A 23247-nucleotide genomic window follows, 5' to 3' on the forward strand; every position below is an offset into this window, starting at 1 on the left:
AAGAGTAGAGAAGGAAGAAGACGAAGACAAATAAATGGTTCATCGTACAGCCATCACGTCTCTTGCGTCACACTAGTCGACAGGATCTACCGTGCCCCTCATCATGGCGACATCCAAGAAAGTCATCAACATCCCGAAGTACTCGGGAGCATCTACGGACGTCCCCTTTGACAAGTGGCTCCGGCTCTTTGAGGTGAGGACTGCGGCCGCAGCATGGACGGAGCAAGACAAGCTGTGCTACTTCTCCGATTACCTTGAAGGTGAGGCTTTCCGATGGTTTCTCACCGAGGTTTTCGACACAGACGCGTCTTGGGAGAGCTTATGTGAACGCATGAAGGGAAGCTTTACGAGCGGCGTCGTGCATCCTTTTCGCCCTTTCATTCATTGCCGGTTGCGAACAGGCCAGAGCTTGAAGGAATACTATAATGAAAAAATGTCTCTCGGACGCCTCGCCGACCTAAAGGACACGCACCTTATATCAGGGCTCATCGACGGCCTCCCTGCGCACATGGAGATGGCGCTTGCTGGGATTACCACATCTGCACCAGTGTCATGGCTTACAGCTGCCCTTCGTGTAGAGTCAACAATGCAGAGAGCGAAGTTACATCGCTTTCCACCAGCTCTGAATACACAGATTAACGTAACAAGTGACAGAACCAGTCAGCTTCTACGTAATACCCCAGTACGAACATCCCGTGCGCGAGTGCAAACACTGCGCGATGGATGGCTTACCCCGAAGGATGCACTGGTACAATGAATGCCCACGACGCGCAAGAATTTCCGCCCTCTCCACCAACCAGGGAAACGAGGAGGGCGACCCAGAGTTCATGTAATTCAGTTTGATGCCCTTATTACCGGGTACCCTGTCAGCGCTACTCTTGATACCGGAGCTACGATTACCTGTATCAGCGAATCAGTGCTGAAGGCACTTCACCTGCAAATAATGAGGAATTCGTGCATCTCAGTTCAACAAGCCACATCATCTACCAAAACTTTGGGTCGCGTTAATCTAAAGGTACAGATAGGAAAAGTGACAAGAGAAATTCAGGCTCATGTTCTACAAGGCATGAAGAGCAACTTACTTCGTGGCTTGGATAGTGCTTGTTTATTTAACTTGTCGCTGGACCTTGACACCATGACTCTACGCCAAGGGTAAGATATCCCCCATTCTCGTACGCAAAACCACACCACGGCTAACATGGGCGCGTCTTTGCAGAGTGTTGAAGTTTGCAATGTACTACATCAAAATAAAACTTAACAGTTGGCATTGAAGCAGCTTATGTATAAGTACGATGACATTTTTTCCAAGTCACAGACAGACATTGGGTGAATCAGTGGCGAAATGCATCGCATTCATCTCACCAACAATGTTCCCATTCGTAGAGCTCCCTATCGATGTTCAGAAACCGACAGCGTTGAAATGAACAGACAGATCAATGAGCGTCTCAAGCAAGGTGTCATACGACTGTCTACCTCCCCATACGCTTCGCCAGCACTTCTGGCTGAGAAAAAAGGAGAAGGACGCACGCGCTTCTGCATTGACTACCGCAAGCTGAACGAATTGACGGTGCCTGATTATCAGCCCATCCGTCGCACCGATGACGTTCTCGATTCTCTGGGGAAATCTGCGTACTTCTCGACGTTAGACATAACGCCAGGTTACTGACACGTCAAGATTCACCCTGATGACATCCCGAAACGGTGTTTGTCACACATACTGGTCACTTCGATTGGCTCGTCATGCCTTTTGGTCTTCGGAATGCTCCGGCCACCTTCGAACGGGCTGTCAAATTTAGGTTGGCAAAACACCGTTTGCAGAACGTCACGAATTACTTCGATGACATTGTTGTCTGCTCTGACACGTTTCCAGACCATCTGAGGCATCTGGAGGGCGTTTTGAAAACTTTCAAAAGCGGAGGCGTCAAGCTGAAATTAAAGAAATGTCAATTCGCTCGAACCTCCATTGAGAACCTGGGACACAAGGTTTCGCACGCCACCGTCACTCCAAAGCAAAGCAACGTGGACGCAATCCTACAGTTTCCAACACCATCACGCCCTAAAGAGTTGCAGCGTTTTCTCGACACTGTCAATGTTCACTGTCGATACATCGACCACTTCAGTCAAATCGCTCACCCACTGACGCGCCTGCTCAGCCAAGATGCCACCTGGAACTGGGATTCGGAGTGTGAACTGGCTTTCACTCAGCTAAAGAAATGCGTGACTAAGCCTTGTGTGCTATACTGCGATGCATCCAACAGAAATATCGGCGCCGTCTTGAAGCAGGCTGATGATGAAGGTAGAGAACACCCAATTGCATATCATTCATGGAAGTTATCAAAGCACGAAAATAATTACGCCATCACAGAACTCGAATGTCTGGCAATTATTGACGTCACTGATAAATGACACTGCTATCTACACGGGAAACCTTTCACTGTAATCACAGATCACGCAGCGTTGCAATGGCTTAAAAGCATCAAGAATCCCCGAAGCCGACTTTTCCGGTAGTCTTTGAAAGTCTCCATGTACTAAGTGAACATCAAACACCAAAAAGGCATTGACAACATTGAAGCTGATGCACTATCTCGAAGCCCGGTAGTTCAACTCCTATCTGCTGAGCAACTGCGAGAGCATCACAACGACAAACCACCCGGAAAGCATACCATTGAGAACGGACTGAGTATAGTGACACGCAGAGGAATACGAAAAGTCTATGTGCCTTTTGCCCTCCGGTCTTCTCTTCTCCAAAAAGCTCATGACGCTTTCGGTCATGTTGGGGTAAAGAAGACGTTGCGGCTTCTCTCCCCACAGTATTATTGGCCCGACATCATCACCGACGTGAGTACAAACGCTACTGCGATACGTGCCAGCGCTGCAAAAAATTGAAGACCAAACGATTTGGTTCCTTGGAGTCTTTGCCACCAGCGGAACAACCATTTGATCTTCTGGCCATGGACACTATAGGAGGTTTTGGCAACTACAGCTCATCCAATAGATCCATTCACTTAGCCGTTGATCATGCCACCCGTTATGTCTGGGCTTTCGCACACAAGAATGAGACTTGCGACGCGTACATCTCCTGCCTGAAGGGTATCTTCGCTGCTGGAAAGCCTCGGAAGTTCCTTTCCGACCGCGGCACAGGGTTCACCGCCGGCAAGTTTAAGCAGTTCCTCAAGCACAACAATAATCATCAGCTTTTAACAAGCTCACAACGCCCGCAGTGTAATGGCCTAAACGAGCGCACTAATCAGACAATCGTTACTCGCCTCCGATGCAAGATCAACGACGAACCCCGAAAACCGTGGCCGCGTCTCGTCTCGGACGTTGTCGACGAGTACAATAGAACACCTCACGAAGTCACCGGCTACCCACCCTGCTATCGTATGTATGGCACACCATTGTATCCCTATCTTCTTCCAGGCGTTACCGAAAATCTGCAGGAAGCTCGTATAAACGCAGTCCGCAATTCAGTAGCATATCATGAGAAAAACAAGATCATATATGACAAGAAGTTTCTTCCATTAGAGCTTCAAGTGGGAGACTTTGTTCTATATGAAACACCCTGGCACCCGAACCGCGGCAAACTCAGCGCAATCATGGAAGGACCCTATACGATCATACGCAAATTTCGGCAGTTAACTACGAGATGGACCGCAGCGTGGCTCCACTCGGTCACCAGACTGACATTGTTCATGTCGGGAGAATTAAACGATATCATCCGCCCTTGCATATACGTCTCTCTCGGGGGAGGGGGGAAGCGTGTGACGAACCACACGAGAACGGTGTGGTAGAATAGTAGAGAAGGAGGAAGACGAAGACAAATAAATGGTTCATCTTTATATATATATATATATATATATATATATATATATATATATATATATATATATATATATATATATATATATATATATATATATATATATATACTTTATATAAGGGAAAGAAGTGTGTACCTAAGGGCTCGTTTTCCGTGTTTGGAACAATATTACTGAGATCTAACAGACAATAACGCTAAGAAATGTATAGGGGAAGTTGTTAGAACAAATGTAATGTAAATAAGAAGAAGTAAAAGTGAATGAAAAAATAACCTGCTTCCCCTATACATTCCTTGGCATTATTGTCTGTTAGATCTCATTATTATTGTGTCAAAACACGGAAAAACGATCCCTTAGGTATACATTTCTTTCCCTTATTCATTGACAAGGGTCTCGTACTGGCTGACATGGTGTCATTAGGTTGTATACGAGGGACTAATGGTCAGCTGCCCGCTCGTAATAAGTTCACGTGCTACGTGACGCCACACAGGCGCATAAAAGGGTGTTTCACATTCGCCACTTGGCTACAGATGGCGCTGACTGACACTCCCACGTCTAAATTGACATTTAAACCTAAAAAAAGTGGATGGGGAAAGACCGCTGTGATAGCTGAGTGGTTAGAGCATCGAACGTGTTATACGAAGGTCGTAGGTTCAGTTCCTGCTCACTGCTGGTTATTTTTCACCACTTTTCTTTCTTCTTGTTTAAATTACAAATGTTCTAATAACTTCCTCTATACAATCCTTAGCATTATTGTCTGTTAGATCTCATTATATATATATATATATATATATATATATATATATATATATATATATATATATATAAATATATATATATATATATATATTGGTATTTATGAATATAACACCGGCTACTATACAAGCTATTTACTTAGGGTGAACCTGTGCTCGTAAACTCAAAACTAAAGGGTCAGCCAAAACGTCCATTGCTCCCCTTGCTCACTGTCTCCATCATTGTCGATCTCTTCCTCTTCACCTTGAGTCCCGAGCCGGTCCCGTGGCGTAGCATCGTGGCGCGTGCAGGACGGTGTTCCATGGCGCCGCTTTCTTGCTACTTGTGTGGCGGCTTTTACGAAAGCAAATTGTTGCAAGCGTCTTCTGCGAATGTCGAACTGTGGCATTAGTTTCCCTCATAGCATGCATCGCCCCGATGAGTACAACCGGTTGACAGTTTCTGACCGAGGCCAACGTTGCTAGCGTCCGTATGAATGTCTGTTTTGGCATCTTCATCAAAATGAGCGGGTATGGGAAGTGACTGCAAAGGCCGTTGTAACTCAGAGAAGGTGTCTTCTTGCTCTTGCTGCCAGATGAATGGCACACCTTCCATCGTAAGCCATGTCAGTGGTTCCGCAATCTTGGTGAAGTTTTCAACGATGCGTCTATAGTAAGTACTAAGCCCCAAGGAACCTTTTATAGCGTTTTTGTCTCTTCGCCTTGGAAAATTTTCAACCGCAGTGATCTTATTCGGGTCTGGGCGGACACCGTGAGAACTGATAATGTGCCCGACAAACCGAAGCTCACGGAATTCAAAGTGGCACTTTACGGGTTTGGTCGTAAGTGCACCGGGCGAATAGCGTTTAGTACCGTTCTCAAACTCTCTAGGTGCTGCTCGAACATAGCGGAAAAAAATTACTATGTTATCAAGATAGACAAGGCCTGACTGCCATTAGAGGCCGGAGAGCACAGTGTCCATCATCCTCTTGAAGGTAGCGGGAGCAGAACACAAACCAAATGGGAGTACTTTAAACTCGTAATGTTCATCGGGTGTCAGAAACGCCGTCTTTTCACAATCGCATTTCTTCAACCAGTACCCGCTCTTTAGGTCCAACGATGAAAAAAGTGAGCATTGCGCAGTTTATCTACCGTATCATCGTTTTGTGGGAGTGGGTATACGTCGCTTCGTGACGAAGTTGACTTTTCTGTAGTCAACAAAGAACCGCATGGTGTTGTCGTTTTTCTTCACAAGCACTACCAGCGATGCCCATGAGCTTTTGGAGGGCTGTATGACATCGTCGTCGAGAATGTACTGTACTTGCTTCTTTATCGCCTCCCTATATTTCGGAGCTACTCGGTATGAATGCAGACATACTGGTAAAACATGTGCTTCGATTATAATGTAGTGCTTTGCTACGGGAGCACGTCTGACTATCGATGAAGAGGGAAAAAAACACTATGCGAATTCTTTGATCAACTCCACAATCTGGTATTTCTGCAGAGATCAAGGATCTCGGTCAATATCTCATTTCTGGAGGACACTGTCCATTGTTCAGGAACTTCTTGGTGCTTTTCTGTAGTGCAAACAACTGATACTTGTAAGTAGTCATGAAGTGATGCTATGGCTGCTCTCTTCGCCACATGCTGTACCTCATTTGTAAATTTAGTCAATAGCACATCAGTATATCCGTTCCGCGGTTTCACTAGACCTCTTACCACGGGTATCCTCTTTGTGAGTAGCAGTTTCATATTTTCATCAGCTAGTCCGGCATATTCGCGAGAAATGTCCCTTTACACAGAAAATGTCACGCTGCTACGTGGCGGCACTCTCACAATTTCATCAACAATACGAAGGGATGAAACGACTTGTTGCTCCGCATGACACATGGCAACAGCGTTATCTGTATAGAAAGAAACTTGAGATTTGTGCAAGTAGATGATGGCACTGTTTGCTTGCAGGAAGTTTATGCCCAGAATTGCCTCACGGGAACATTCGGGGAAAACAATAAAACTGCTGATATACGCATTGCCTCTTCCCATTCTCGCTGTGCACAATCCTACAGGGCTGTATAAGTGCCCTCCGGCAGTGCGTATCTGTGGTCCACTCCAATGAGTGAGCACTTTCTTCAGCTTTTTTGCGAGTATGCTACTTATTACTGAGTAGTCCGCACCAGTGTCTATTAACGTTAAGGTCTCGGCGTCATCGATTCTGACTTGTAGCTCGGATGTCACGTTGCCATTACTGCACTTGTCCGTCTTATCCGTTATTGTGTCCGTGTCGTCGTCTGATCCAGTTAACGATAGAGGGTTTTCAGTTTTCCGAAAATCAGTGGCTGTGCCTCCACAGGTCGCTGGTTCTATTTTTCCCATCGCGGGCTTGGTAAACGACGCCTCGAGAAAGTAGGTAATGGGCGTGGACTCGGCGACCTATTGCGCATTAGTGCGACCGACCGCTATTTATGTTGCTGAGTGTTTGGAGAGGCATATCACGAAGATAATTCTTCAATTTCATAAGGGTGCTCACCGTTACGAGGGCAGGGTGCATTCACTGGGAAGCCACATAGCCCCACCCGACAGTAGTGGCACGTTCGATAACGATGACCTGCCTCCTCACAGGGGTTGCAGAGGAGCCGCCGGTCTGCAGTGCGCAATACATCACTTTTATGGAGTCTCGCTTCTGGCATCAGCGGTGGCGTACTGCAAGGAATCGTCGGTGGCATAACGGGAGCTTGTGCAAAGTTTGAGCGTCTGATGTCTTGCCGTACGACTTGCGCGTACCACAGCTAAAGCTGAGGTTCCGGTTGCGTGTGGTGGGGCACCCGTGACTGTGGTTGAAGAATTGCTTGCTGCACCTGTTCACGTACAATCTCCGCCATTAAGGGCATTGGTGGAGGACTTTGGGTGAGTTGCAGCTTCTAGAGCTCCTCCTGAATGATAGCTGTCAGCATTTCCCGGAGGACGTCAAAGTTGGTGGGGAGTGTTGTTGAATATACCCTAACTGGAGAGACGCTGAAGTTTCTGTTGTGCAGTAGCGCACGTTGCTGTAGTGTCCTTTCCATGGTCGTTGCCTTAGACCGGAAGTCCCCCACAGATCGTGGTGGATTACGCACCAGGCCTGCAAAAGTCTCTTCTTTTACTCCGCGCATTAGGTGCCGCAATTTGTTCTCCTCGGCAATGTTTTAGTCGGCTCGGCAGAAGAGCCGCGCATAAGCGTTCCAGCCAGGGGGGCAAGGGGGGTGCAAGCCACCCCACTAAGAAAAGATGGGGGGAGGCTGTGCCCCCACTTTTTACAGTGGTCCCTTTGGGCTGCACACTGTGGAAACGAACAAGTAATGTGTCGTTTTTCATCACAGCCGTAATTACTCAAATATTTTTCTACGGGAGAATGAAATCGTTACGAAGCTATGTTACAACATAGTGAAATTTCGCCTTGACGATTGTCCAAATATATATATATATATATATATATATATATATATATATATATATATATATATATCTGCGATAGAAATGACAAAGAAGACGCTTGTGGTGGCAGAGGCTCATGCTGCTGCAGCTGTTGCTGAAACCGCTGGTTGCCGTCTCGGTGCTGCTAGGCCCATGAAACGGTTGCTTCACACCGGCGTGGCGTCTAACAGTATTCTTACATTTGGTGTAGAGTGGTGGTTGTCTGAAACTGGAACTCCGTTCCAGAAATCTACTACCTCAACCCCCCGCCCTAACAATGCCTGATGACATGAAGCAGTCACCTGTGGTCATAATCCCACCTGTCACCTGTTCTGGAATTCCACGACAGTGAGATCCATTATTTTCAACGCGACCGACGACCAAGACGCCGAAGACTGGCTGTCGCAGTATGAAGCTGTAAGCGCCCAAAATAAGTGGGATGACACAGACAAGCTCGCTTACCTCAATTTCTATCTCGCGCGTGTGGCGTAACTGTGCTTTAACAACCACAAAGCGGAAACACCCTCTTGGTCAATCATCAAGACGCGCTTTGCAGAAGTCTTTGGCCGACCCGCTGTTCGTAAGCTCCGCGCCGAACAGCGCCAGCGCTGCCGCACACAGCGCTCTAGCGAGACCTTTACCTCATATAATGAGGATGTTCTGGACTTTTGTCATCGTATAGATTCCGACATGTCGGACACTAACATAATACGGCACATCATGAAAGGTATCGAGCACGACGCCTGTCACATGCTCGTTGGAAAAAACCCGCAAACTGTCGCCCAGCTTATTCAGCACTGTCAGAGTATAGACGAGCTGGGGAGAGAGCGGATTAATACTCGACGTCCAAACATCGACACGACCTCTACATCTTGGTTAAAAGCTGGCGCTGTTTCCTCCGAACAAGTCACGTTGATGCAGCAAATCCAGCAGTTCGTCTGAAAAGTTCCGCATCAATTGTCTCTTGTGCCATACGTCCCGACCAGTGCGCGCACGCTGGCCCCAACGCTCCGCAAGGCAATCAAAGAGCAAGTTTCTGACGCCTTGTCTCTCACATACCATCCTTTGCCTATCTCCGCCCCTCTCACTTACGCTGTGGTCGCCAGACGATCGCCGCCGTCGCTCCCTACCGTCGCCGATCTTGCTAGACAGCCCAGTCCTCTCTACGCAGCAAGTCTACTTATCCGTCCCCACACTGCTCCTGTTCGCCGCCCCATACCACCATCAACTAACCCTTGGTGCACTCTGGACAACAGGCCAATTCGCTATTTCTGCCAAGTTCCTGGTCATGTAGCACGCTACTGCCGTCGTCGGGATTACATCCCAACTGCTGGTGAGGCGACGTACGACTCCTATTGTCCACAGCCAACACAGTCGTCTTCGCTATCCCCCCCCCCCCTCGTCGGATCAGTCACCACCACGTCGCCGTGGCTTCGACTGGAATCAGTCGCACTCACCACGGCGCCGCTCAATTTCTCCGATGCTTCCTCGATCACCACCCACCTAAAGGAAAAACTGACCATCGCATTTCCCGAGGCAAGAGCTGCACACATATTGAAACCTTCAAGGCCTCCGTTGTTACCTGCTAACAAAAGAGCTGTGCATATTGGTGGTGTACCTGCGAAAGCGCTTGTTGATATTGGTGCTGCCGTGTCTGTGCTAAGTGGTGAACTGTGCCGCACGTTAGAGAAGCTTACTCTGCCGCTTTCCGATGTGTCTCTCCGCACTGCCACTGCACATCACATCCAACCTTCTGCGGCGTGCAGAGCCTGACTGGTCATGGAAAATATTTTTTATGTAGTCGAATTCGTTGTAATTTCCCCATGTTCACACGATATCATCTTAGGCTGGGACTTCCTCTGCGCTCATCATGCCATCGTTCACTGTAGGCGTGCCGAACTAAAGTTGTCGACGATGCGTGAACTGCCCCTGTGTGAAGCGCCAACGTCTGAAAGACCTTCTTTCAAGTCGCTATCTTACCGAGTCACCGTGACCGCGGACACTCACATCACTCCTCTAACCCGTGTTCTTGTGCCACTCTCCTACGACGACGCACCCTCTGTCACCGTCCTCTTTATACCCTGTGGCGCCTTCGGCTCTCGAGAAAGCTTCCTTTCCCCTTCGCAGTTGTCACCGTAGAAAACTCACGTGGCTCCATTTATATAACGAACTCGCTTCCTTCCCCAGCCATATTTTTCCGTGGCGAAGTCCTCGGTCACATTGAGGAAATTATTATTTTTCAACCAGTCACTTACCTGATGACTTGCCATCATCTCACTTAATCATCCTTACCTCTGATACAACCCCAACTTCATCTGCGGAGTTGTTTTTTCCGCACGATTGACCCTAAACTTTCCGCTGCTCAGCACACCCAACTCCTGGCCATACTCGGTCGCTTCAAAATGTCCTTTGACCATAGCCAACCTTTGGGTCGCACGTTTTCCATCGTTCACAAAACCGACACTGGTAGCCATGCACCTTTGCGCCAGCGCCCATATCGAGTTTCGCACGCTGAACGTCGTGCCATTGATGATCAGGTGAACGATATGCTTCGACGTGGCCTAATACAACTTGCAAACAGCCCTTGGACCTCTCCGGTTGTACTGGTGAAAAAAAAGTATGGCAGCATCGTATTTTGCGTTGATTACAGGCGTCCCAATAGGATCATGAGAAAAGATGTTTACCCGCTGCCCAGTATTGATTACGCCCTCGGTTGCCTGCAAGGAGCAGAGTTCTTTTTTTTTAGACCTTCGATCCAGCTACTGGCTATAAATAAAGCCAACGACTCCAAGACTGCGCTTGTAATGCCTGACGGATTTTACGAGTTTAACGTCATGCCATTCGGCCTCTGTAATGCGCCTGCCACCTTCGAGCGTCTCATGGACAGCAACTTTAGAGGCTTTATATGGAACACATGCATGTGCTATTTGGATAACGTCATCGTTTTTTCGAAGAACTTCGACTTCCACCTCAGCCACCTCGCAAGCATCCTGACTTGTCTTTCAGACGCTGTACTGCAGCTGAATTTGAAGAAATGTCACTTCGCTGCCCGCCAGCCTACCATCTTAGGACATGTTGTTAGCAAGCATGGTGTCCGTCCTGGTCTAGCCAAGCTTCGCGCTGTCGCCAATCTTCCCAGGTCGGCTACACTAAAAGAACTCCCCAGCTTCATCGGCCTCTGCTCACATTTTTGCCGTTTTGTGCGCAAATTTGCCACCATAATCCCACCCCTGATGCAGCTACCTGCCGACGACCAAGACATCTCGGCATGGCCCCCAGCATGCAATGAAGCATTCGCCTCTTTACGCCATCTTCTGGCATCACCACTTATCCTACGTCACTTTGATCCAGACGCTCCAACCGAAATTCATACGGACGCTAGTAGAGTTGGCCTCGGCGCTATTCTTGCTCAGCGTAAATCTGGCTTCGATGGGTATGCTATATACTACGCTAGTCGCACCCTCACTAAAACGGAAAAGAACTATTTAGTCACCCAGAAAGAATGCCTTGCTATTGTCTGGGCAATCACGAAATTCCGACCTTGCGTATATGACCGCCCATTTGACGTCGTGACTGATCATCACGCATTGTGTTGGTTGTCGTCATTAAAAGACCCATCTGGTAGCCTAGCTCGCTGGGCACTACGCCTCCAAGATTACTACATTCGTGTAATTTATCGGTCAGGCCGCAAGCATTCGAACGCCGACGATCTTTCTCGCTGGCCCCTTCCCTACGATTATGTTACAGCATCTGTTTGCAGCTGCGAACGTTCTTCACTTGAACATGCCGAAATGTCCTCTGAGCAACGTTAGGATCCAAAGATAGCGTCTCTCTTAGAGTACCTGTCTCAGACGTCTCCACGCACCGACAACCGTTTACTTCGACAAACTGCTCCCCATTTTACCATCCGTGACGGTCTTCTGTACCGGCGAAACTACCCATCTGATGGCCGCCAATGGTTGCTGGTAATCCCTCGCCACCTACGTTCTGACAACTGTGCCTCTTTCCACGCGGATCGGCGATGTGCCCACGCAGGTGTAGTGAAGACGTATGCTCGCCTACGAATTCGATATTACTGGCGCGGAATGTACCGCTTTGTTAGGCAGTACGTCCGTTCATCTTCCTTGTGCCAATGCCGGAAGAGCTCCCTTTGAACAACCACACGGCCACTCCAGCCATTGCCTTACCCTTCTCAGCCTTTCAGCATCATAGGAATCGACTTTTACGGTCCCCTACCATACACACCAAATGGAAACCGCGGGGTCATCGTAGCCGTGAACCACCTTACGCGCTACGCTGAAACTTCGGCGCTTCCTGAGGCAACTGCGCGTGAAGTCGGCTTGTTCATTCTGCACAACTTCATCCTTCAGCATGGTGCACCCCGCCAGCTTCTCTGTGGCCGTGGGCGTTCATTCTTGTCGGAAGCTGTAGAAGCCCTCCTACGTGAATGCAAGGTCGTGCACCGAACGACAACCGCATATCACCCCTAAACCAACGGCATGACCGGAAACTTTATTCACACGCTGGGCGACAAGCTCTCTATGTATGTTTGCGATGACTATACGAACTGGAACCGCATACTGCCATTGTTTACTTACGCTTACAACAGCGCCATTCAATCGACAACTGGATTCTCCCCGTTCTTCCTTTTTTATGGTCTCGAACCTTCATCGTTCTTGGACACTATCATTATGTACCGCTCAGACCTTTCAGAATCGACAACTTTGACCGAAGCCGCCACATATGCCGAAGAATGTCGGCAGCTCGCACGTTTGCTCACGGTACGCATGATCAGGCTCGCCAGAAGCACTCCCATGACCAATGCTCATCTCCTTCGTCATACGCGCCTGGAAAAATTGTGTGGCCCCGCGTGCCATTGTCTGCCCCAGGCCTTTGCTCAAAGTTCATACCCAAGTATGACGGTCCATACCAGATCCTCCACCAGACATCACCAGTCAACTACTTGGATGAACCTATTCAGCCACATACAGATCAATGTCACCACGGGCGCGAGACTGTGCACTTCGACCGTCTAAAACTTAACTACGACCCACGAGTCCTATCTGTGCCTTAAGTCGCCAGGATGGCTCCTTTCGCACCGGGGAGTCAATGTAGTGAGAAATACGGGCTCTGCTATAAAAACGACGAAGAAGACGCTTGTGGTAGTGGAGGCTCGCGCTGATGAAGCTGCTGCGGAAACCACTTGTTGCTGGGCTGTCTCGGTGCTGTTAGGCCCATTTAACGGTTGCTTCACCCCGGTGTGGCATCTATCAGTGTTCTTACAATATATATATATATAAATATATATATATATATATATATATATATATATATATATATATATATATATATATATCATGGCTGACAAGTGAGGTAGGCTTGCCCCCCTACACGCGAAAAAGTTGGTACGCCACTGGAGCCGCCACATGTCTTCTGTGTACATGGCTGCGCTCTAGTTATTCCGTTGGTTCCTATCCTGAAGAGCAGCCTCTGCCTTCTCTTTACGGTCCATGTTCAGATAGGCTGCGATTAGCTGTCATCGGAAGTCACTCCACGAAGCAAGGACGCTTCGTGGTTCTCAAGCCAGGTACGTGCCTGATCTTGCTGGGCGACGTAAACGTAACGAAGTTTCCAGGCTTCGTCCCAACCATTCAAACGTGCAATGCGCTCAAAGCTTTCGAGCCGGTACTCGGCATCTTCAAAAGTGTCACCATGGAAGACCTCTGGTGTACGTGGTGAATCCACGATGAGGTGACATGGAGATGGCATCGACTGTGTGGCCATTGCAGTGACGCTTGAGCTTGAGGTCTCGACAGGTCTTCATGGATCAATTAGGGGGCCAAACTCGGGCTGCTCACCACGTAGTCGGTAACTCGTGCGTTGGTTCACAGGTGTTAATTCTGCTGGTTGCAATCTTCTGGGATCTGGGCATTCTCCCTTGCCTGGGGTGGGCTTGGAATCATACCAGCACCTCCACCAGTTACCAATAAATATAAGACTTGATACATTACAAACTATTTATTTAGGGCAAGCCTGTGCCCGTAAACTCAAAACTAAATGTTCAGCCGAAATTTCTCTTGATCGCTGTCTCTAACTTCGTCGGTCTCTTTCTCTTCACCTCGAGTCTCGTGCTGGTCCCGTGGCGTATCATCGTGGCGCGTGCAGGACGGCGTTCCATGGCGCGGCTTTCTTGCTACTTGTGAAGCGGCTTTTACGAACGCAAATAGTTGCGCTATGTCCTATATATATATATATATATATATATATATATATATATATAAATATATATATATATATATATATATATATATATATATATATATATATATATATTTATATATATAGTCCAGTAAATCCTCCGTGAGCGGTCACAACGTGATTTATTTCAACGTTTCGGCCTAGAGTCTGGCCTTCATCAGGATTAAAGATACAATTTGTTGGTGCTCTGCTTTATACAATCTCAAATCAGAGGGCAAGGAAAGAGGGAAAAAAAGACAGAAAAGAAAAAAAGAAAAAAAGAAAAAGGGAAGAAAAAGAAGAAAGAAGAGAAGAAGAGAAAAATATTATGCGGTGGACGCCCCTCGGGTGCCCCCCTTCCACTCTTCCCTCCACTTTCCCCCTCCACTCTTCCCTCTACTTCCCCCTTCATCTCTCTCTCCCTTCTCCTCTTCACCTTTCTGATGTCAGCGGTCTGTGTATGTTTCCGTTCACTAACGCATTCCTCCCCAATGTAACGCATTCCCCCCAAACTTCCCCAATGCAAACAAAATCCTTAAACGACATTACAACACTCTGGAACAAAGTGAACGTCTGAAACGTGCATTCCCATCCGCTCCAGGCGTCGTTTACCGATGACTACGTAACCTCAAAGACACCCTTGTCCACTCCCAAATTAACACATCACCCCCCAATATTTCATGCCGCCCTTGTTTAAAGCCAGGATGTCTTGTATGTAAGACGATGCGAGAAACAGACAAAGCAACCAGCACGCAATCCAAGTTTTCGATTAACATACGAGGAAACCTAACATGCGATTCCTCTAATGTGGTATACCTACTCGAATGCAACGTGTGTGGCATGCAGTACATCGGACAAACAGAAACACCATTTAGGATTCGCTTCAATAATCACAGAGCCCATGCGAAATCAGCCCCAAGTCTACCTCTATCAAAACATCTCAATCTTCCCGACCATGCATTCGACAAACTATCAGTAACGCTCTTAGAGACGGGATTTAAATCAAATCGAGAACGTCAACAACGAGAGTCATACCTTGTCCACCGATTTAACACCCTCGATAGAGGAATAAATGAGAATCCTGGTACACTTGCAGCAATTAAAGCATTAGAAAACAATAACGGCAACAATGAAAATAGTAACTGAGTTCACGGCACTGCAGCTGCGAAGGGCACTGGACAACCCAAACAATTCCAAGTGTACCTACTCTTTCCAAGTGCAGCTGTCGTCTGTTTTCTGTTTTATTTTACTACCCAATCAATTGTGTCATGCATGAGATGCCCAACAGCAACCCTGTGCACAGCCGGGAGGCCCCCACTACACGCGTAATCCAGAAGCGGGCAAGGAATTCGCATTTCACCCGCTTGCACAGCCTACCGCAATACGGGGCACCCCTCTTTTTACGACGAAATGTTGACAGGGCGCGGAGTAGTTAAAGGCTTAGAACTTCCGAAAATGCCCGCTTACCAGCCTCTGCCACAATACGCGGCACCGCTCCTTCTACGACGAATTGTTTACGGGACCTCGAGTAGTTAAAGGCTTAGGACTTCCTGAAAAGCTCTTTTTTGCCCCACACCGAACCGCCAGTGCCAGGAGGGGCCGTCTGATCGGGAGGAATGCGTTAGTGAACGGAAACATACACAGACCGCTGACATCAGAAAGGTGAAGGGGAGAAGGGAGAGAGAGATGAAGGGGGACGTAGAGGGAAGAGTGGAGGGGGGAAGTGAAGGGAAGAGTGGAAGGGGGGCACCCGAGGGGTGTCCACCGTATATTATTTTTCTCTTCTTCTCTTTTTTTCTTCTTTTTCTTTCCTTTTTCTTTTTTCTTTTTTTCTTTTTTCCTTTTTTTTCCTTTCTGTCTTTTTTTCCTCTTTCCTTGCCCTCTGATTCGAGATTGTATAAAGCTGAGCAGCAACAAACTGTATCTTTAATCCTGATGAAGGCCAGACTCTAGGCCGAAACATCGAAATAAACCACGTTGTGACCGCTCACGGAAGATCTACTGGAATATATATATATATATATATATATATATATATATATATATATATATATATATATATATATATATATATATATATATATATATATATATATAGTTTCAGCTAGTGGCCCAGCCTTCTTCGGAAGATCTAAGCAAAATGATACAAGTTCCCGTAGCCGATGGCCACTCTCACAGTTTGGAGGCACCCAAAATAAAAAAAAAAGAAAAAATAAGGAGCTAACCAGGCAAGCGACACACAACAAGAAGCAGAAGAAAAAAGAAGCGACGGAGAGGCGCCGAAAGCTGGTGGGTAATTGTAACCAAATTTAGATAACACGCACCGCCAGAGGAGGCGGCCTAGGAAAAGGGAAAAAGTGAAACATATTTCCGCTTACTGGCATCTCACCCATGGATCGAGTTAAAATTCACGGGGGGGGGGGGGGGGGGGAGTTCGGCGGCTGGCCCACGGCGCCGGGCCACAAACACAGAAAAAACATACGACCCGCTCTAGCTTCTGGAGAACATTGGCCACGATGCAAGGTTAAATTTGCCCTCTCCCCCATCTGCCCTCTCTTGCAGAAAAGTGTATAACCATTCCTACTCAAAATAAATAATTGGATATTCTTCAAGAGATGAACAAACAAAACTTAAACAAAAGAATAAAATGTACTTGAAAACAAAAATAAAATTTATTGCTAACACGCACGGTTGATTTACGTAGCATCGAATTCATTTACTTTCACGCGCTAGATTGATCATCCTATGTGCGCGACTTCACGTATGTATCAATAAATTATTTGAGTAATTCGCTTTCTGTGTTTCACGAAACTTCGCGGAGGCACGTCAGTCGCGCAGGGCTCTGGTTGATTCCGTAGGTAAGTGATCTCAACATCTTTATGAAGCATGACTCCCACTGCTCACGCTCCCGTGTGTTCTGGAAGTCGGATTATAGGAGCGTAATATTTACGCTTTCGAAAGAGTGGCCAGGAAGGTTTAATGTTTGGAGAATGGCGAATTCGGCAGGCCCTTTACATGTGCCCTGTGGTTGTTAAAGCGCAAACGGAATGCGGTTTCTGTTTGTTCAATATATTCCTGTTTGCACACCTCACAGCAAATTTTGTATACCACATTGGCTGAGTCACAGTTAAGGTCGTCTTAAATTTTGTACACAAAATCTAAACAGGAGGCTTCCGCCGTATCTGTGGCCACCATGTATGTGCACACCTTGCAGCGAGGTTTCCCGCACGATTTGTACCCTGATAGTGGTCAGATTTGTGTGTTTTCGCCCTGACCAGTAAGTCTCCCAGGTTTTATTTCTTCAGTAAACCACCCTGGGCGGAGTATGAAAAACAGCAGAAAGGTGACTACTCTGTTTGAGTATGGTAAAGTGGTAGATTAGCGTAGAATTCACCCTAGGGGCGGCGGAGTGAGTATTAAGTTTGCCCCAGAAGTTATATCTTTATTTCCGCCATTTTCACCCATTGTTGATTCTCGGTCCAAAGAGCGAGCGCGCTCAATCGCATTGTCAATCATTTTTTCGGGGTACTTTTGACACAAGAAGGCTGCTCTCAATTTCTGTGCGTGGGGGTCAAATTGCGTAATTTCAAAGCAAATTTTTCTGTATATGTGGGGATGAGAGTTGGGGACACCTGTTTTGCAGTGATGGGGTGGCTGCTGTGGAAATGCAAACACTGTTGTTGGTCAGTTGGTTTTTTTATACAAGGAAGTAGATGTGGTGGTGCCACTGAGTGATGCAGTGACATTCAGGAAGTGAAAACCCTTGTACGACTACGAGTGCGTGAATGTTATTGAACGATGCAGGGAGTTGAAATCAGAAATGAATTTGGAAAGATTATGCTCACCATCAGCCGCCACAAAGAACATATCATCGAGGAAGCGTCGGGAGAATATCGATTTGAATGCAGAATTTTCGAGGAAAGGTATCTCCAAAGATGCCATGAAAATAATTGAGAAATTTGGGGCATTTTCGTTCCCATGATAGTTCCGTTCACTTGTAGCTAATTCTTTTGGTGAAATTCAAAGGTATTATGTTTAAGCACAAGATTTAGGAGCACCTCTAAAGCGCTTTCGTCAAACTCACTCGTCGATTTACTTTTTCCATAGGCGGCGACTGTGGCGGCGATTCCTTTGGTGAGAGGAATCTTTCTGTACAGTGATGAGACATCCAAGGTGACCAAGTAGCATTGTAGAGGTACCGCAAATTGAGACTTTTTGAAGGAAGTGGCTGGTATCTTTCATGTATGATAAAATGATTTTAGGATGTGCCTAATAAGAGAGTCAATGAAACTAGATTTTTCAGTAGCAGTGTTGTTGCTGGAAACTATAGGTAGGCCCGGACTGTTATTCTTGTAGATTTTGGGTAGTAAATAGAAGCGCCCAAGAGACGAGTTGCTAGGTGACATCATTTTAAGCATAGGATACGTTATCTAACCACTGTTACGTAAGGCTGTTAGTGAGGAATGAATTTTACCTTCATATTCCTCTGTCGGATCGCAATATTTTCATGTGCCAGTTGACGAAGCCCTTCTTTGCGGTAGTCAGTCCTGTCGAGTACAACCACAGCATCACCTTTAGCAGATGGTTTGATATTAATGCTCTGGCTGTCACTTAAACTGCGCAAAGCCTCTCACTACTCCTTGGACAGATTGTTGAGAATGGGTCGGTGCTTTTCATATTCCCTGATCATATCACGATGGGTGGCTGAAATGTACATGTCTAGATATTTGTCTTGTTGATCACCTGGAGTCAAAAGTGAAAGATTTATCTGAAAATTTTTTCGTAAATGCTGCTTCCATCTTTTTATTACGGTAGCCAGAAGAATTTCTGATCATCTATTTCGTCTATATATATATATATATATATATATATATATATATATATATATATATATATATATATATATATATATATATATATATATATAACATTGGCGCCAGCCCTGTGCCAGCGGGAGAAAAGCCGACGACGTACGTGTGTCGCACTCTTGGCCCCCTGTTTCCTGGGCTGCAGCTGTCTTGCTTGCGTTCGCGCGTCTCTTGCAGAAACTCTTCCGAAGAACACGCTTGTTACATTTGGTAGAGCGTTGCTGAATCGTTACCCTCCTCGTCCTTGATCTCCACAGCCGGACTACACCATCTGCCGCTGAAATAGCCGAGGACGCCGCTCCTTCCCAAGCACCACCTACACCTACGTCGGTCATGTGTGTTGGGATGCTTCGTCAACATGACCCTACGATGTTCAGTGGCACCGACGAACTTGACGTTGAAGACTGGCTGGTAGAATTTGAGCGTGCTAAGTTCCCAACAACTGCGAAGACTCTGCTAAGTTGACGCCCGCAGCTTTTACCGGACTGATGTGGGCAAGCAATGGTACTACAACCATGAATCCCGGTTCACCGCTTGGTCGGCATTCAAACAAATCATGGATTCGTTCTTCGGTCGGCCTGGCTTGCGCAAGCTTCGCGCCGAACATCACTTCTCTGGCAGCGCTCAAAGAAACGGTGAGAGAGTTAAAAGTTAACTTGAGGACGTTATCAACCTCTGTAAGCGGTTGAGTGTTTCTATGGCTGAGTTTGGCCAAATAAGACACATACTGGAAGGCATAGATGACGATGCATTTCATATGTTGGTAGCCAAGAGCCCTCAAACGGTAGCTCAACTCATTCAACTGTGGCTAAGCTTTGACGATCTGCGCAAAGTGCGCCTTTCTACCCATCACGCCACAATTCCCAGTGAAACTGTCATTTTTGGAAGCTGGGAGCATTGCCGCTGAATATTCCACCTTGCTGCTACAAATTAAGAAATACAATCGAAAGGAAGTAGCTCGTCAGCTCTTTGTCACAGCTGTCACCTAGAATCCCACTGCACTGGATCACTCTCTCCGTCGTGTTATTCAGGCTTAAGTTGTTGAGACTCTCCCACCCCCTGTACCAACACCACAGCTTGCGGCACCTTGAACCTATCGTGAGGCTGTTACCCGTTCCTATGCTCGACTGTCGCCTGTGCCATTCGCCCCAGCCACCATCTTTTACTCACCGCCACGCCCTGTTCACCCAATACGCCCTGTTCTCGCGCAACCAGTCTGGTTTACCGAACCACTTTACAGCCCTAGGCGCACTTCAAACAGGCCCATCCGCTATGCCTGTGGTATTTCTGGTCATGTTGCACATCACTGTCGTCGTCAGCGCAGTCTGTATGCCAACGATGACATCCCCAACTTCGCCTACATGCCACAGCAGCCAGCACACCTTGTTTCTGCTGACTCATCGGGCGCTTATTCGCGCCCTGCCAGTTCACTTTCACGTTGATCTTCTCCTCCCCGGCTGCACTGCAATTCTTTTATGCTCCGATATGTGATTTGATTGACATGTGGTGTTTTACGTCCCAAACCACCATATGATTATGAGAGACGGCGTAGTGGAGGGCTCCGGAAATTTCGACCACCTGGGGTTCTTTAACGTGCACCCAAATCTGAGCACACGGGCCTACGACATGTCCGCCTTTATCGGAAATGCAGCCGCCGCAGCTAGGACTCGATCGCGCGACCTGCGGGTAAGCAGCAGAGTACGTTAGCCACTACACCACCGTGGCGGGACCCCGCTGTTCTAACCCACGCAAGAGGAAAACTAAGAGCCGCAGTTCCTGAGGCATGAACTGCGCCCTCATAGAAATCGTCAAGGCCCCATCCTTTACCTCCAAACGAAATTGCTGTTATTATTGATAGTGTCGTGACGAACGCTCTTGTTGATGCAGGAGCTGTCATTTCTGTTGTAAGTAGATTTTTGTGCTGCAAACTGTAGAAAATGATCATACCCGTTATTGATCGTTTATTAGGACGGTGAGCTCGCAGCATGGTAAGCCTTCGGCGGCGTGCACGGTACGTCTTTTGATCACTGACGCAATTTACGTTGTGGCATTCGTTGTCTTACCGCATGCGTCCCATGACGTGATCCTTGGTTGGGACTTCCTTTATACACATGCTGTTGTCACTGACTGCGCTGGAGTACCACAGTCGTCGGCACCCCCAGACCAGTGCCTAAATTGGTTGTCGCTGCTGACGCCACCATTTTTCGTTCTCTGCCACCCCGTGTCTGTTTTTTCGGACTCTTTGTGATTAGACCAACCTGTTTACACAGTCTGAAGACTGCACGCCGAATAAACCTCATACTCCCGTCTGCCGTCGTTACTCTTGTGAATGGTGCTGATGCGGTCTGCGCGTGCAATCCTTTTTTTGCTCGGTAACTCTGTTACGCGGCTAATGTATCGGGCGTTTGGGCAGTTTTGACGCCGTCTTTTTGTGTACCATTGGCAATAAATGTTATCACTTCAGTCGCCTGCGGCTCCCACTTCCCATCTTCAAAACGACCTGCTGGTAGCATTGATAACACGCTTATTCCAGTTCGGCGCACAAAGGTTCTCCAGCTGCTTGAACGCTTTCGTGGCTCTTTCGACGTCGGTTAGCCGTCATTGGGGTGCACTTCTGCAGTAGCTCATCGTATTGACACTGGTCACCATACTCCCCTGCGACACCATCCCTTCCGAGTATCGCACGCCCAACGCCGTGTTATCAGCGTCAACGTCGGCGAAACGCTGCAACGTGACGTGATTCCGGAATCGAACATATCTTGGGCCTCTCATGTCGCGATGTTGCAGAAAAAAAGCGGTTCGTACAGGTTTTGCGTTCACTGCCGCCGGCTAAACAAAATTACGCAGAAGGATGTTTATCTCCTACCCCGCATCCACGGCGCCGTGAACTGCCTTCAAGGAGCCGAATATATCTTATCATTGGATCTGCACTAAGGCTACTGGCAAGTGCCCATGGCTGAAGCCGACCGCCCGAAAGGAGCATTTGTCACCCCAGACGGTTTATGCGAGTTTACCGCAGTTCCTTTTGGCTTTTGCAACGCGCCTGCTACCTTTGAGAGAATCATGAACACCATTTTCAGAGGCCTAAATCGGCAGACCTGTATCGGCAGATACAGTAGGCAGATTAAGTATTGGTTTTTCCGCGTATTTTTCATCTTATATCGCTCGCCTTGAGAAAGTTCTTGAGCACCTCACTAACACCGGCTTGCAGTTAAACCTTAGGATATATCATATCGGCGCCCGTCAGCTTACCATGCTAGGCCACGTCGTCTCCAATGCAGGAATTTCGCCTGATCTTGCCAAACCTCGAGCGGTTGTGGATTGTCCCAATCCCGGCACTCTAAAGGAACTCCGAAGCTTCATTGGGCTGTGGTAATATATTTGGTGCTTCATCCGCAATTTCGTCTCCAATATATCCCCCTTGACACAGATTCTAACCGGCGGCAACGACCTGTCAGCTTCGAATACCGATTGCGACGATTCATTTAAGAAGCTCCACGTACTCCTCACGTTTCCTCCGATTCTGCGCCACTACTAACCTCATGCGCCTGCAGAAATATGCACGGATGCTAGCAGTGTCGGCCTTGGCACGGTACTCGCTCAGTGAAAACCCTACTTTGGCAATTAGGTTGAAGCATATAAACATATATATTTGAAGCATATATATTTGTATATATATAATATATATTTATATATATATATATAATATATATGTCAAGTAGATCCTCCAAGAGAACGGTAACAACGGAAGTGTTTAATTCGACAGTTTCGGCCAGAGTCTGGCCTTCATCAGGAGTCATGGTACATTCTGTTTGCGCTCACATTTATAGTATTTTGGGTAAAAAATGAGAGGGAAGGAACGAAAAAAAAAAAAAAAAAAAAAAAGAGTTTGAAAAACGAGAGAGGAAAGGATATCCAGAAAGTTCCAGGTTCCACTGTGCTTCGCGAGTGGCGTCGTCAGTGTGTATTTTCTTAGTATTGCGTTCAGTGCAGTTTGGTGGCGGTCCCTTTATTGTAGACGGGGCCTGGCTAAGGTAAGGGCTTGCGTGTCGCGAAAAATGCTTTTTTTTATTATTATTTTTTATTTTTTATTTTTTAAAGACCGTCACTAATTCGGCGTCGGGGACAGCGTTCCGAGGC

At 47.2% G+C, this 23247-nt stretch overlaps 1 protein-coding gene across 1 annotated transcript in view; it reads right to left on the reverse strand.

Annotated features, from left to right (window-relative positions):
- Window positions 1–23247, reverse strand: part of LOC142804193 (uncharacterized) — a 143385-nt gene that overhangs the window by 29266 nt on the left and 90872 nt on the right. The window lies entirely within an intron of this gene.

Source organism: Rhipicephalus microplus, chromosome 3 (assembly GCF_043290135.1).
Source record: "Rhipicephalus microplus isolate Deutch F79 chromosome 3, USDA_Rmic, whole genome shotgun sequence".
Classification (NCBI taxonomy): Eukaryota; Metazoa; Arthropoda; class Arachnida; order Ixodida; family Ixodidae; genus Rhipicephalus; species Rhipicephalus microplus.